This window comes from Chiloscyllium punctatum, chromosome 36, assembly GCF_047496795.1.
Source record: "Chiloscyllium punctatum isolate Juve2018m chromosome 36, sChiPun1.3, whole genome shotgun sequence".
NCBI lineage: Eukaryota > Metazoa > Chordata > Chondrichthyes > Orectolobiformes > Hemiscylliidae > Chiloscyllium > Chiloscyllium punctatum.
The window spans coordinates 12,808,934-12,817,021 of NC_092774.1; the positions used below are offsets into that span (position 1 = coordinate 12,808,934).

General features: G+C 44.9%; 2 protein-coding genes across 2 annotated transcripts in view; one reads left to right on the forward strand and one right to left on the reverse strand.

Annotated features, from left to right (window-relative positions):
• Positions 1-8,088, forward strand: part of LOC140460757 (uncharacterized) — a 216,668-nt gene that overhangs the window by 172,227 nt on the left and 36,353 nt on the right. The window lies entirely within an intron of this gene.
• LOC140460736 (uncharacterized) overlaps positions 1-8,088 on the reverse strand; it is a 247,628-nt gene that overhangs the window by 139,494 nt on the left and 100,046 nt on the right. The gene's annotated exons all lie outside the window — the stretch shown is intronic.

Consider the following 8,088-nt stretch of genomic DNA (forward strand, 5'->3'; position numbering starts at 1 on the left):
TCCCTTGGGATGGGGGCATCCCGAACTGGAGGGTCATAGGTTCAGGGTGAGGGCGGGGGGAGATGTAAAAGAGACCTCAGGGGCAACTTTATCATGAAGAGGGTGGTACGTTTATGGAATGAGCTGCCAGAGGAAGTGGTGGGGGCTGTTAGAATTCCAACAGTTAAAAGGCATCTGGATGGGCGGATGAATACAAAGGGTTCAGTGGATCGGGGCCAAGTGGTGGTAAATGTGACTGCACTCATAGAGATGTACAGCACAGAAACAGACCCTTCGGTCCAACTCCGTCCTTGCTGACAAGAGAGCCAACCCAATTTAGTCCCAGCTGCCAGCACCCAGCCCATATAGGGGCCAAGTGATGGCAAATGTGACTAGATTAATTTAGGATATCTGGGCAGGTTGGGCCAAAGGGTCTGTTTCCGTGCTGTGTGACTCTAATTGTCTTCAGTGAAAGCAGAAGTGTGGTTGTGAAGGCTGGACTTTCAGAGCATGTTCTGCCCTGACTGGAAGCAGAAGAGTTTGACTGAAGTGTGTCGTTGTTAATGCCTTGATGCCTCATTTTGCTCCCACCTTCTCGGGGTCGTTAACCATTTTGTGTCTGGTCCTTCCTCAAGAAACTGCATTGCAGGTTCACCCTGAATTGACACTTTTTTATTGCTTCCCAAAATCAGACCTGCTCACTCTCAGCAGGATCCCAGTGTTGTGAAAGATATTAACTTTCAGGTGGAGGTATCCAAAATTCAGAGAGATGTCAGTCTTGATGTTTTTGCTTTTTCTGCCCCTGTAAGATCCTGAATCAGCAACTTCAGGGGAATTAGTTAGAGTGGAGTGATAACAGAGGGGAAGGGAGATTGGGATGGTGCTTTCAATTTTGTGGAATAACAAAAGAATATTCCACAGAAAGTAGAATTGCCTGTTTTGAATTTCTACCCTGCACTGATAGTGATGACTTTTGTAATTTCTTTTTGCAGAGTATTTGAAAATCTGAAGTCAGAAGATTCAAAATCAACAGATGAAGGCCTTATGCCCGAAACGTTGACTCTCCCGTTCCTCGGATGCTGCCTGACCTGCTGTGATTTTTCTAATGCCACACATTTCGACACTGACTCTCCAGCGTCTGCAGTCCTCACTTTGAGTCAATGTCTGACAGTCACTCAGTGCATTCGGACCGCAACAATTTTCAACTATGATTCTGTGAGAAGGAGCAAAGCTTTTTGGTTCCTGTTTGAGGATGTTTTCAGCGTCAGTGGGACTGGATGAGAGACCCTACTGTTGCAGCGCACTGAGTGTGGACCATGTAACCGTTATACAGCCTGGAAAGAGGAATTGACAGCAGGGTGGGGCTGTATGCGTGTTTGTGTGTAACTGAAGCATTGGCCATGGAGAAACCCGAGGAATCCCACCTTTTGGAGAAACGATGGAAGTGTGATGACTGCGGGAAAAGCTTCTGTTTCCCATCTACCCTGGACTCTCATCGGCGCAGCCACACCGGGGAGAGGCCGTTCCCCTGCCCCGAGTGCGGGAAGGCCTTCAGCAATTCCTCCGCCCTGCTGACCCACCAACGGGTCCACACGGGGGAGAGGCCCTTCAGCTGCCCCGAGTGCGGGAAGTGCTTTACCCAGGTCTCCACCTTGCTGACCCACCAGCGGGTCCACACAGGGGAGAGGCCGTTCACCTGCTGTCAGTGCAAGAAGGCTTACACCTGCTCCTCCGCCCTGCGGAGGCACCAGCGAGTTCACCTGGAGGGGAATTGAAACTGTGATGGCCAAGTTGCATCCTTTACCCGGTCTGGCCTACACATGACTCCAGGTCTACAGCAGTGTGGTTGACTCTACACTGCCCCACCCCTCCTCACTCGGCAAATGAGAGGGGAGAAACTTACTTGGAGACAGAGTATGGATTGAAATTGCTGAGTGAGGAGGCAACACATCCTCCTGGTTACAACTGTACCAAGGATCCAATTACAAAGGGATGACTGGGTGCTAACCAATAGTAAAGAACGTGGGGGTGGGGGGTGGAGTGTATGTACTTTGACCTTGAGCTGTTTAAAAAGCAGCTACTTTTTCTCTGCCTTTTTGCAGGGGGATCTGAAGCTGTAACAAAGTTGGGTCGCAATAAAGGTTACCTGAATTTACCCCCTGGCTCAGACTGTCATTGAAAGCTTTGAGCTCCAAGAGGTTTTTGTTTTAAAGCTGATCATTTCTTTCAGCCTCCTGCACTAAGCTTCCAATGTTGTCTGTCAGATGGAGCAGTGAATGAGGAGCCAGTACCATTCGAAATTGTAAGTTTTTCAGGATTGTCGAGTGCATCATTTCCTCGTCATTGTAAAGTTTCCTGGCAGCATCGGGAGGTGTGGGCTGTGTTCAATGGAAACGAGGTGGAGGAGCCGATGGAGGACTGGCCTGGATGAAGTTAAAAATCACACAACACCAGGTTATAGTCCAACAGGTTTATTTGGAAGCACTAGCTTTCGGAGCGCTGCTCCTTCACCGGGTAACTGTGGAGCCGGATCAAAAGACACAGAATTGATAGCAAAAGCTCACAGTGTCATGCAACTGATAGGATATATTGAACAAACCTAGATTGCTGTTAAGTCTTCCATCTTTGAGAATGGATTGCAGGTTTTGGTTCATTTATATGTAAATCCCAGAACATCTTTTAAGTTACGTTCTTGAGATGACTTAAGGTTTTATTTTTAAAAAGGCTGACAGCTCAGACAATGCATTAAAGGTGTGAGGTTCGAGCCTGTCATACCCCAATCTTGGATCAGACTGGTTCTATTTCCAAAGTAGGAATTTATAAAATATTACACTGATTGACTGCCTGCAGTTTCCGCACTTTTTGAGCAAAGTAGAATGTATCTGCAGATAATTCAGCCAATTCAAATTCACTTCTTAGAGTTATTTGTGTGTGTGCATGTGAGTTTGTGTGCATGCTTGGTAAAGAGTATAAGCCTGTGAGATTGTTGGGGGGTGTATGTGTGTGTGTATATGTATGAGAGAGGTATGAATAAAAGCAAGGGGTTGCATTTTGCTGAAACAAGGAAGGGTGGACCTATACAGGTAGTGGTAGGGCCTTGAGTCTTGTTGGAGAACAGAGACATGGGAGGATTCAGGTGCATAGCTGCATCACTGGGAGACAGGGTGGTCAAGAAGGTGTTTTGCACACTTGCCTTCATTGTTCACCCCATTGAGTATCGGGGTTGGGACATCATGTTGAGGTTATACAGGATGTTGGTGAGGCCACTTGGAGAGGACTGAGTACAGTTCTGGTGGCCCTGTAATAGGAAGAATACTATTAGAGAGGGTTTAATAAAGATTTACCAGGACATTGCCAGGACTGGAGGGTTTGAGTTATAAGGAGAGACTGGGACACTTTTCACTGAAGTGCAGGAGGTTGAGTGGTGATGTCATTGAGATTTATAAAATCATGAAGAGTGGAGGTAAGGTGAATAGCAAAGGGCTCTTCCTTAGTGTAGAGGTGCTCAAAACGAGGAGGTATATTTTTTTAAAGTGAGGGGAGAGAGATTTAAAAGGAGCCTGAGGGACAAACATTTTGGTACAGGGTGGTTTGCATATGGAATTAACTTGCTGAGGAAGTGGTAGATGCGGGGACAGTTACAACATTGAAACGACATTTGGATGGGTACATGAATATAAAGGTTTAGAGGGATATGGGCCAAATGTAAGTAAGTGGGACTAGTTTAGTTTGGGAATCCTGGTCGGCATGGACGAGTTGAACCGAAGGGTCTGTTTCTGTGCTGTCTACCTCTCTGAACCAGAAGTGATCTTATTGAAACCAGTAGAATTCTGAAAGGGGCTTGACAGGATAGATGCCGATAAAATGCTCCTTTGTGGGGAGGGTCATAGAATCCCAACAATGTGGAAGCAGGCCACTCAGCCCATCTATTCCACACTGGCCCTCTGAAGAGCATCCCACCCATACCTAACCCATTTCTCTGTATTTCCCATGGCTAATCTATCCTAACTTGCACATCCCAGGACACTATGGGTAATTTAGCACTGCCAATCCACCCTAACCTACACCCTAAAATACAGAAGAGGAAGTGTTGGATGTCTTGAAACATAAAGGTGGATAAATCCCCAGGACCTGATCCGGTGTAGCCTAGAGCTCCGTGGGAAGCTAGAGAAGTGATTGCTGGGCCTCTTGCTGAGATATTATCATCAATAGTCACAGGTGAGGTGCCGGAAGACTGGAGCTTGGCTAACATGGTTCCACTGTTTAAGAAGGGTGGGAGTCCAGTAAGCCTGATGTCATTGGTGGGCAAGTTGTTGGAGGGAGTCCTGAGGGACAGGATGTACATGTATTTGGAAAGGCAAGGACTGATTAGGGATAGTCAACATGACACTGTGTGTGGGATATCATGTCTCACAAACTTGATTGAATTTTTCTGAAGAAGTAACAAAGAGGATAGATGAGGGCAGAGCTGTCGATGTGATCTATATGGACTTCAGTAAGGCATTCAACAACGTTCCCCATGGGAGACTGATTAGCATGGTTAGATCTCATGGAATACAGGGAGAACTAGCCATTTGGATACAGAACTGGCTCAAAGGTAGAAGACAGAGGGTGATGGTGGAGGGTTGTTTTCAGACTGGAGGCCTGTGACCAGTGGAGTGCCACAAGGATCGGTGCTGGGTCCTCTACTTTTTGTCATTTACATTAATGATTTGGATGCGAGCATAAGAGGTACGGTTCGTAAATTTGCAGATGACACCAAAATTGGAGGTGTAGTGAACAGCGAAGAGGGTTCCCTCAGATTACAACAGGATCTTGACCCGATGGGCTAATGGGCTGAGAAGTGGCAGATGGAGTTTAATTCAGATAAATGCGAGGTGCTGCATTTTGGGAAAACAAATCTTAACAGGTCTTATACACTTAATAGTAAGGTCCTAGGGAGTATTGCTGAACAAAGAGACCTTGGAGTGCAGGTTCATAGCTCCTTGAAAGTGGAGTCGCAGGTCGATAGGATAGTGAAGAAGGCATTTGGTATGCTTTCCTTTATTGGTCAGAGTATTGAATACAGGAGTTGGGAGGTCATGTTGTGGCTGTACAGGACATTGGTAGGCCACTGTTGGAATATTGCATGCAATTCTGGTCTCCTTCCTATCGGAAAGATGTTGTGAAACTTGAAAGGGTTCAGAAAAGATTTACAAGGATGTTGCCAGGGTTGGAGGATCTGAGCTACAGGGAGAGGCTGAACAGGCTGGGGCTGTTTTCCCTGGAGCGTCGGAGGCTGGGGGTGACCTTCTATAGGTTTATAAAATCATGAGGGGCATGGATAGGATAGATAGACAAAGTCTTTTCCCTGGGGTCGGGGAGTCCAGAACTAGAGGGCATAGTTTTAGGGTGAGAGGGGAAAGATATAAAAGAGCCCTAAGGGGCAACTTTTTCATGCAGAGGGTGGTACGTGTATGGAATGAGCTGCCAGAGGGTGGAGGCTGGTACAATTGCAACATTTAAGAGGCATTTGGATGGGTATATGAATAGGAAGGGTTTGGAGGGATATGGGCCGGGTGCTGGCAGGTGGGACTAGATTGGATTGGGATATCTGGTCGGCATGGACGGGTTGGACCAAAGGGTCTGTTTCTATGCTGTCCATCTCTATGACTCTAAAAGCAAGTTGTAGACAAGTAAAAAGGCCCACCAGGCAAGGAGGTGGTTAACAACCTTAGGGCATCCCTCTTAAACCATGCATCTTGTTTGTTTACAAATTAAACATGCTTCAGCTCTTTTCCTATCTGCTTTCTGGAAATCTGGGTGACACCAGGTTTGTAATACAGTATTAACCATTCCCTCCTTACCCACGTGTGTACAATAATGCACATAATCAATTGAAAAAGGCAGCAGCAAAGAAGGAACACAAAGTAGTCCATCAGGGGTCACCCACATTTCGGTTTGAGTATGGAGGGAGTACCCTGTTTGAGGCCATAGTTTGTGCTGCTCAGCAGGGGGCGCACCCTGTGATTTCAGTCCCATACCCAGGCCTGGCATTTCTATCCCCATATTGTCTCTGTCGGGGTTTTGCTGGGGACCCAGTGGGACCAGAGGTTTGGGGTGTCAGGCTGCCCGCTTGGCAGCAGCATCCATCTGCTCATTCCTTTGGAGACTGTATCCATTGCCTCAGCATGAGCTGAACATCTTGATCGCTGCCAGATTGATTGGACAAAACAGCATTACTGTTCGTCTGCCCCATGGGGGTTAAAAATCCTCTCCGTTCCCACAAGTCTCTGTAATCATGGGTCACACCAAAAGCACAGTGAGAGTTGAAGAGCTCAACCCCCGGGAGGGGTCTCTCAGTTCCGAGATCGGTCAAATGAACACTAGGATTATGGTCTGCTTCAGCAAGGTTTCACACTTTAATTTGTAACGGCCGGGCAAAGATTTGTCCAGCAACACAGATATTAAAAGATTCTGTGTTCCTTGGAGAAACTGTGTGATTAACGTGGAATAAAATATCAATTTTCATATGTTTCTTAAGAGACCATACAGCCTTAATTACAGAATATTCCAATAAAATGTAATAAAATTACATAATGGAAACAGGTTAACCCAATGATATTTCCTGGGAAATAAGGTTGTTTCACACGCATTATCTCCTCATACCTGTGCTTCAAGGTTAGCTAGGATGGTCAGTAATGTCCTATCTAGCTTAATTAGATCCATACAATGAAGAAGGCATCGTTTGCTTAATCTGTAATTCAGTTCGCTCAGGAATGCAGAAATGCAGCTTTGAGCCATTTTAAACACAATGTTAATTTGCAGCCTGAAGCCATGTTGTTCTATTACTTTATATTGAGATGCCATTTTGTGGTGAATAAAAACTCCTGACAACATCCTAAATCTAGGTATTAGATCCTCATCTGGTGTGGACCTGCTCCGTCACTCAAAACAAAACTCAATTTACAATTTAAGGCCATATGTGCTATTCTGCTAAATTAATCCAGTTGATTTTTTTCTGTTTAAAAATGTGAAAACCTCGTGAACAGTTCTTCCAGTTAATCACTGGATATTCAAATTTCTCTTCAAAATTAAAGATCATAACAAAACTGGGTGTCATTGTGGGATTTTAAATCTGAAGGGTGTGCTTGTGAAGTTTGAATGAACAATATTTCAAAGTGAATGTTATCGTGTTCAGTATTAAGACTTTCTGGAGATGAAAAATTTGCCCTTGTGTGTTTTGCAACACTTAACCAAGGTCAGTTCTATAGAATATGCAGACAGGTTGATGTGAGAGTTGAGAGCTGGGCCAAACATCAGAAATAATGGAGGCAGGAGCACAGCAATTAGAGTTAGAAAGTTAGCCAAAAATATAAAAACAGGAAGGAAAGTTTCGTCAATTTGCTAACTTTTTTAAGAAAAGCTAAGTGTTGGTTCTGTAAAAAATGAGTCTGGGGATTCAATAACGGAGGATAAAGAGATGGTCGGTGAATTGAAAAGAGCTTGAATCTGTCGTCACTAGAGAGGATACAAGTAACAGCCTGGAACTAGCTGGAAATCAGGAATTGAAAGGGAAGGAGGAACTGAAGACAATTACAATTAGCAGGGAAGTAGTACTGAGTAAACTGTTGGAACTACAAGATCACAAGTCCCAGGGGTCCAAAGGATTTCATTCTAGATCCTTAAAGAAAAACTAGCTGGTGATATAGTTAATGCATTGGTTTTAATTTTCCAAACTTCATTAGTTTCAGGGAAGGTTTCTGTAGATTGGAAAACTCCTTTCTTCAAAAAGGGAGACCGAGAACAGGAAACTGCAGACCGTAACATATGTCATTGGAAAAATGTTCAAAGCTATGATTAAAGATGTGATGACAGGACACTTGTACAAGTTCAAGGTAATCAGGCAGCGTGAATGTGTTTTTGTCAATGGGAAATAATGTTGTAATAATGTTTTGAAGAACTGCCTCTCCCACCTGTGACTGAGCTGATAAATCTCACGTACCGACAGGGAATGGAATCCATTAGCACAGTCCCCGCATTTCTACGACTTCTCTGTCGTTCTGGTGTCCTTTTGGCTCCCTGTTTCTGATGAACAATTGAAACTGTGATCACACTCAGGAAATGTGT